This window comes from Melozone crissalis, unplaced genomic scaffold, assembly GCF_028551555.1.
Source record: "Melozone crissalis strain CALT ecotype California unplaced genomic scaffold, PUWL_Pcris_2 ptg000089l_1, whole genome shotgun sequence".
NCBI classification, from domain to species: domain Eukaryota; kingdom Metazoa; phylum Chordata; class Aves; order Passeriformes; family Passerellidae; genus Melozone; species Melozone crissalis.
In genome coordinates, this window is record NW_026535866.1 from 4,777 (window position 1) to 13,251 (window position 8,475).

The 8,475-nt window shown below is 53.8% G+C and overlaps 1 pseudogene; it reads left to right on the top strand.

Moving 5' to 3' along the window:
- Positions 1-705: 705 nt before the first annotated feature.
- Positions 706-2,418, top strand: LOC128947108 (melanoma inhibitory activity protein 2-like; annotated as a pseudogene).
- Positions 2,419-8,475: the final 6,057 nt, after the last annotated feature.

The following is an 8,475-nucleotide window of genomic DNA, read 5'->3' on the forward strand; positions in this document are numbered from 1 at the left end:
GAAAGGGGGAAAATCTCCCATTGGGAGCTCGGCGAAAGAGGAAGGCTCGCGCTAGGGGCTAGCGGAGGAGGAAGTCTCGCGCCAGAGGACCGACGAAGGAGGAAGGCTCATGTCGGGGCGGTGGAAGAGGAAGTCTCGCGCCGGGGAATCGGCAAAGGAGAAGGACTCTCGCTGCAGCCGACGGAAGAGGAAGGCTCGCGTCGTGATTGGCGCATGAGAAAGGCTCACACCAGGCTAGGGAAAGAGGAGGGCTCGCGCCGAAGGACCAGTGAGGGAGAGAATGGAGTCCCTTTTAAAGGTCATTTTTAAATTATGGGGCAGGGTTATGCAGGCTCTTGGGCAGGAGCGGGGAGAGTGGGGGGCCGCCCAGAACTGCTTGCGGGAGGGGCCCCATCAGGATGTGGGTGATTATGAGTCCACAGAGGGTGGTGATTTGCAGCCGCGGGAACGCCCCCGGGTAGAGAAAAAAAGATCATTTTGGGAGGGGCTGCTGGAGGAAGCCCGAGCCGCGGCCATTGATTCAGAAGTGCCGTGTGGGGCCGTTAGCCTAAGGGCGTGGAGCCCAGCCGTTAGGCTGGGAGCGCGGAGCGGGGCCGTTAATGCAGGACCACGGAGCGGGGCCGTCATTGATTCGGGCTCCGAGGGAGCCTGGGTGGGGCCTCCGCCCTGCGCGCCGCGGAGCGGCCGGCCCCCGAAAAGGGGAGAATGTGGCCACGATCGGCGGAGATAGTGGAGGGCTACAAGTTAATGCAGGCACGCGCGAGTACTATAGAGGAAAGGAGCACAGAGGGAAAGCTGACATTGCTCGGAGTGTGTGTCAGAGATTGCGTTACAGCAGGAGGCTTAGAGGGAGAGAGCGGCCCGGAGCTAAGGCAGAAGGAAGGTCCGGGAACCTGGAAGTCACCAGTCAGTCGAGTTCCGGGACTGGCTCGGACTCGGACTGGGATGAATGGTTTCCTAAGTGGTCCGCAACTGATCCCCATTCTTATTCTGGCTCTTCTGAAACAGAGGGAGTGAGGGCACATAATGGTAGCCACCGCAGTCCTCCTGTTTGGGTCAAGGAACAAACCCCCCTCACGAACTGGAAGAAGAAAAATCGAAGCAGTCAGGAAATGATACCTTGGTGGCTGAAATTCAGGAGAAAGTGGAGTCTTTAGAGAATGAAGAAAAATCTATCCAGTCACAAATTGATGAGGCCAAGTCCACCCTAAAGGGGTATCAGATTAGTACTGAGAGACTTAAGACATCTCTTCAAGATGCAGTAGATGAAAACAGCCATCTCCAGGAAAGTGAGAAACAGCTTTTACAAGAAGCTGAAGGATGGGGTGAACGATTTAGTGAACTAAATGAACAAAGATGTTTGAGTCTTCTAAAACAGATGTAGAAGAAGTTTTGAAAAATAAAGAGAGCCAAATCAAGTCACTGACACAAAATATACTGAACATGAAAGACTGGAGTTCAGCAATACAGGAAGATGGTGACACTGAAGACAACCACTGGGACACAGATATAAAGGGGGAAACAGAGAATGGAGAGCACTTAGATGATGAGCAAAAATGAACTGTAAAGAAATTGATCTATGCTGCAAAGTTAAATGCTTGTTTAAAGACCATGGAAGCAGAAAGAGACCAAGTGCATTCAAAACTGTCTGATGAAAATAAAGCTAAAGAAGAACTTATGGAATGCACAGGAACCCTCCAAAGCCAGCAAGCTTCCTTGCAGTCTGAGAATGAATCTTTTGAAAGCGAAGTACATAAGCTTCAGCAGAAACTTAAAGTAATGACAGCTTTATCCAAAAAATGAAATGAAACTACACAGGAAGTTGACAGTAGAAGAGAGAGAGCATCTACAGAAGGAAGAAAGCTTTCTAAAGTTGATGAAAAAATTATTCATGCTGCTGAAGAACTTAACAGCTACAGAGAGTGAGCAAAGGACCTGGAAGAAGAGCTGGAGAGAACTATTCGTTCTTATGAGAATCAGATTACTTCACATGAGAAAAAAGTTCATGATAATTGGCTGACAGCCCGAGCAGCTGAAACTGCTCTAACCTTATTGGAAGGTCCTTTAAGGCTTTCACCTGTGCTTCCAGGTGGAGGAGGAGGAAGAGCACCCAGAGGACCAGCTGCCATGTACGAAGATGGAAGTGAAAGAGGAGAGCTGAATTCTGATAGATTAACTGATCCCCACAGACCACCATCAGATACTGGATCCCTGTCTCCTCCTTGGGAAAGAGAACACAGGATAATTCTGCCTCCACCAGGTGAGGCTTATGCTGATCCAGCTCATCCAGCTCGAAGACAAGGAAGATTTTTCCCTAATCCTCCAAATACTGGAAGACTTTCTGGACCAGCAGAACAGTGGTTCAGTCAAGCAGTTGAAGCCCTGACCACCCAGTGCTCCCAGCAAGAGCATTTTTAGCTTGACTCAATCAGATTCTTTCCCCAGAGGCACACGTGGTCCAGCTGAAGCCATTTAACTCTTTCCACTTGAGCCTGCTGAGCTTAACCTCTCCCACCTGTCAGCCCTGTGCCCATCAGTGAAGTTCCTGGAGGAAAGAAAACAGCCAAGAAGCAGCAAGAGGGTGAAACAACGAATGTAAACTCAAAAAAAAAGTGAATTGTTTGTAATTTCCTGTGGAAAAGCTTCAGACATCTAACCTTGTTGTGGTGTGTTTTTAAGTTTCTCAGTTTGCTCCCCCATTTTATGTATGTTCTCCCTTTGTTCTCTATAAATGGTTCCTCCCTTCCCAGTTTTCCCGCCACTATTGCCCTGACAGTTGAGTTACTATGGTTACCCTTGCCCCCGTTAATTGTCAATCTCCCAAGTTACATAACTGCTCCTCCCTTATCCCACCATATAAGTAAAGTTTTCCTCCTCCCTGAGCCCAGTCAATCACCCCCCACTCCTCCCTGCTTTCTAGAACATTCTTCTCTCTGGGGGTTGTGGTTGGCTGGCGTCCCGGGGCCCCTCCTTTGTTCTATGTTTATTGGATAAGTTCTGGTGTCAGTTTTCTTATGCACCTCCCCACATGTTCCTCGATTGGTTAGCTGGGTGTTCCCTCCCTTCTCCACCCCTTCCCTGTAAAACTCTGTCGCCCCCCGTGTTCGGGACCATTTGCTGTGGGTTTTTCCACCTGTTTGGTTTGCCCTTTGCTGCCTGGGGTCTCTTCAATAAACCGACGTTTTACCCCCAGCAAGTGGTCGCCTCCTCTCTCGTCTCGTCCAGCGCGAATCCAAGTACGCAAGCCAGCCCAGCCCGAGGCCAGGACGCCAAGGGGGGCTGGCTTCTGATGCGCAGGGGCATCGGCCGCTTCACCCATTCAGCTAGCCGGACTTAGGGCCGTGTACGCCCTCGCGCAGTTTGCCGCCCAACGTAGGAGCTGACGAAGTGCACATTTGACCAAGGACCGGACCCCGCGGAGTTGGATTACAATTATCCTTTGGACGCCAGACTACCCCGGGTAGTAGCAGGCTCCGTTTTAGGAGCAGCGCTCCCCGGCGGAACGGAGTCGGGACTCCTCACACCCTCAGAGGACGATTCCTGAGACGGGGACCCTCGCCTGGTTTTTCTTTGTCGCCGCTGCAGGATTGGTGAGTTCGGGCCCCGTCCTGGGGACTCTCCAACTTCCCCCCTGCCTTTTTAACCTTCCCTAGGGGTATATGCCCTGCGTTGGGGACCTACCCCCCGCCTTCTCTCCTTGAGGTTTTTCCTCGCCCCCGCGCCGTTTTTGTTTTCTCTTCCCTGTGGGTGCCGGATTTCCCCAGACGTGGGCCCGGACCCATCACCCAATCTCCTTTTTTCCCTCCGGCTGTTTACCCAGGCTTTGGGGCAGTAGGGGGGGCAGGGGCCGGCGGCGGGCGGCTCATTGTTTAAGTTCTCGTTGTTTCCCGGGTGTGCGGTTGCATCATCAGAGGATTTCCCCCCTTTCTAGCGGCAGAAGTTCCTGCTCTAGAAAGGCGCCATGGGTGCCGGCTTGGGAAAATCCCAGAAGGAGGTTTATTATGTTGTGAAGGGTTTGTTGCTTGGAGGTGGTCAGAAGGCCCCCGAGCAGGAGTTAAAATGTTTAGTTAAGTGGGTATTTTCTAGGTTCCCCGAGGTCTCCCCGGAACGCGTAAAAGAGCCGCAGTTTTGGGCAGCCGTTGTGGCAAAATTAGAAGAGGCCATAAATTCCGGGGAGACAAAATTGGCCACCGTGGCGTATTGGGCGCGCAGAGTGCATGCGACACTCCGCGCGTCTGGGGAGCCTAAGAAAAGTCCCCCAGGTTCTGGTTTGTCCCCTTGTTCTCCTCGTTCAGTTGCCCTTGTCCCCCAAACCTTTCCCTCGTCCCGTAGGCAAGAGCCCTCGAGGGGGATTTTGAAGGCCGACCAGAGGCAGGGGGTCCATCCTGCCCCTGCTCCCCCTCGACCTGCTCGGCCTCCCCCTTCGAGGAGCCCTGGCCAGGCTCTTTCTCTTCCCTTACCCTCTACCCCGGTCCCCAAGTCCCCGGTTTCAAACCCCGAAGTTGTTCAGTTTTGCGAAGACCTTCAAAAGGGCTCTCTTGGTGCCCGAGATGGCGGTGGCCATGCGGCCGCTCCCGCCAGGGCTCTTTCCCATTCTCCTAACCCTTTCTTCCCTGATGCCAACACCTTCCTTCCCCTGGACCCAACCTCTTTTTCGGTCGTCCCTCCCTCATATCTTCACTCTGCTCCTTCCATTTCTCCGCCCTCCGATCCTCCGTCGGCTCCTCCCCAGGTTCCTCCCCCGGTTCAGCCCCCTGTTAACTCCTCCCCTGCTCCACCTTCATACTCTGCTCCGCCTCCAAACTCCATCAAGGAGGCGGAGAGGGGCGGTGTGCCGCGCCCACTCCCTCGCCCTGCCCCATTACCAGACCCTGCCTCAACCTCCTCCAACTCCGGTTCCCACGCTCCACCTACTGGTTCTCACGCCTTGTGTTCGGGGGGGGGGGGGGGGGGTGGATGACCAGAAGCCGGGGCAGGCGCCTTTATTGGAAGCCGCTCCGGTTACGTACCACCTCAGCGGGGAGGGGAGCCCTCAGGCCCAGTGGGTGCCTTTAGCACAGGCTCGGATTAAGGAACTGTGCAAGGCGCAGAAGGACTACTCCCGGGAGTCGGAGTACTTCCGGGGTATGCTCCGGAATGCTCTTGCACAGGGAGATCTGGTGCCGGCGGACCTGAGGGCCCTCTTCTCGAGTTTAACAAGACCCATGGAGTTTAGGGTCTGGGTGGGGGAATGGAGGAGGGAGAGAGTGGAGGTTCTCCCGATTCCTTGGGGGAATCCTTCAATGTCTCATGACGCGGACGGTTTGGTAATCTCCCAAGAACATCTTTTGGGCGAGGGACAGTGGGCAGAGGGGATAGCTCAAGCAAAGGCCTTGTTCCCGCCTCAGCTTGTAGAGACCGCTAAGGCAGCAGAGCGGGCCGTTTATAAGCTAGAGGTGGTGACCTCCCAATGGGAGGACGATGAAGTCCGGAAGGGGCCGCAAGAGCCTTACATGGTCTTCATCGAGCGCCTCTACCGATACGTGGAGGCGCAGGCGACCGGGGACGACGACAGGGAGAAGATGCTCTGGAGGATGGCGTATAGCAATGCCAACCCGGAGTGTCGGAAGGCCATTCGGATTCTCCCTCGCAGTCCCCGGCCCACGGTGGAGGCCGTGATAGAGGCCGTGGTAGGCCAGGTATCCCTACCATCGCGGCCTAAAAGAGCCTCAGTGGCTTTTGCGGAGGGCCCTGAACCGGACTTCTTTGATATAGAAGCTGCCCCCGTTGCCGGACCCCCAACACCCGGGTCCGGCAGAAGATCAACAGCCACCCACCCCTGCCACCTCTGTGGCAAGACAGGGCATTGGATGCCCCAATGCCCGATGCGATTAGATTATTTGGAGTATAGAAGGAGGCGGGAAAAGGAGGACAGTAAGGGCACAAAAAACTAGGCCCGGAGCGCAGCCCCTCCCTGCGCGAAGACAAAAATGCGGCAGGCCACTTAACAACAAGCGGGGAGGGAGGAGACAAGAGAGAGCCGCCTACATTTGCTTTGCCGGACTTGACTTCTTTATCGGATATGACTACACCAACCTGTGGTACTGTACCTGCGCTTAACACCATGTCCTCTGTTTCCCCCTACAGGCTGCAGCTAACTAGGGACTTTTATCTCCCTAGTAGTGACATCCAGCTGGTGTCTGTTGACCTGCAACACCTGGGGCGCTGGAGGAAACTTGGACGTTGCAGGTGAACCGTCGTCGGGGACACAAAGCACACACCGCGAGACATTCACATCGTCCCTGGTCTGGTAACTACCGACCGGGACCGTTTCGCGGTAGGGCTGTACTGTGTCCGACCCCCACTCTTCCTCCCTAAGGGACAGATCATTGCCCAGGCTATTCCGGTTCCAGATAAAGATCATTGGAAGAACTCCGTGGAGAGGACATCGCCTCCGACAGTAGCCTGGGCACAACTGGTGGGGAGGGAGAAGCCCCGCCTGACTTGTCAGCTCTCGTTGGGCGGGGACAAAAAGATCGTGAGGGGTCTTTTAGAAACAGGTGCGGATGTGACGATCATTCCCTCTCGGGAGTGGCCGTCACATTGGGACTTGCAAAGCGCTGCGGGCACGATCTCAGGTGTTGGGGGCCTTCAATTTGCCAATCAATCTCAGAGGATTGTGCAATTTAAGGGGCCCGACGGGCAATTGGCCTCTATACGCCCGTTCGTTTTAGATGACACCGAGCCTCTCTGGGGAAGGGACCTACTAGCCCAGTGGGGAGCCAGAATTGACTTCCCAAAGGCTCCCCAGGTTTTTCGGGCAGTGGCCACTGAGGAGCGCCAGACCTGGAAGCTGAATTGGCTGTCAGATAAACCAGTACAGGTCTTGCAGTGGCCACTCAACAAGCAAAAATTAAAGGTGCTCAATGAGCTTATTCAGGAGCAGTTACTGAAAGGCCACCTGGTGGAGACAATGTCACCTTGGAACTCCCCAGTGTTTGTCATTAAGAAGCCTAATAAGGACAAGTGGCGGCTCCTGACCGACCTCCGCCAAATTAATGAACAAATAATGGACATGGGTCCTCTTCAGCCAGGGATTCCCTCCCCAGCAATGCTCCCCCAAAACTGGAATTTGGCAGTTATAGATATAAAAGATTGTTTTTTCCAGATTCCCCTGCACCCAGACGATGCCCCGCGCTTTGCGTTCACGGTTCCGTCCATCAACCGTGAGTCCCCAGCCAAGCGCTATCATTGGCGGGTGCTTCCGCAGGGCATGAAGAACAGCCCTGTGATCTGCCAATGGTATGTCGCTTCGCTGCTGTCACCCATACGTACAGCCCTCGGGGATGCCGTCATCATCCACCATTACATGGACGACATCCTCGTGTGTGCACCCGACCACAGTCTGCTTGCCCATGCGCTTGACCTGACAACCAATGCGTTGGTTGCTGCAGGGTTCGAGCTCCAGCAGGACAAAATTCAGCGGATGCCACCTTGGAAATACCTGGGCCTCGAAATCACAAAGCGGACCATTGTTCCGCAGAAATTGGCTATTATGACAAATGTCCAGACCCTAGCGGATGTCCATCAGCTGTGTGGGTCTTTAAATTGGGTGAGACCCTGGCTGGGCATTTCAACCGAGGACCTAGCCCCCCTTTTCAATTTGTTGAAAGGGGGAGAGGGGCTGAGTTCCCCAAGGGCTCTCACCCCAGAGGCAGAGGTGACCTTGGAGAAGATACAGAAAGTTATTTCGGCCAGGCAGGCCCACCGTTACCATCCGGGCCTGCCCTTCAAATTTATTATACTGGGAAAATTGCCACACCTCCATGGCATGATACACCAGTGCGACACCAGTGCAAAGGACCAGGGGCTGGGTGACCCCCTCTTAATTATAGAGTGGGTGTTCCTCAGCCACCATCGGTCCAAAAGAATGACACGGCCACAGGAGTTGGTAGCCGAACTGATCCTCAAAGCAAGATCGAGGATCAGGGAGCTGGCGGGGTGTCATTTCACATGCATACATATCCCAATTAAATTGGAATCGGGACAACTTAAATTAAAGACCTTTGAGGAAGTGCTGCAAACTAATGAATATCTTCAGTTTGCACTAGATAGCTACACTGGGCGCATTGCAGTAGATCGGCCGGCCCACAAATTATTCAATTCGGAGTTCAAATTATCGCTGAAAAAGGTTCAGAGCAGGAAACCGCTGGATGCCTTGACAGTTTTCACAGACATGTCTGGAGCATCCCACAAGTCAGTGATGACTTGGAAGGGTCTTCAGACTCAGCAGTGGGAGACTGATGTTGTTGTTGTGGAGGGCTCTCCACAAGTTGCTGAGTTGGACGCAGTCGTCAGGGCATTCCAGAGATTCCCTGGACCTTTTAATTTGGTTACAGATTCTGCATATGTCGCAGGTGTAGTGTCTCGGGCTGAGTCTGCGGTTCTTCAAGAGATCACCCACAAAAGATTATTTGATTTTCTTAACAGGCTCGT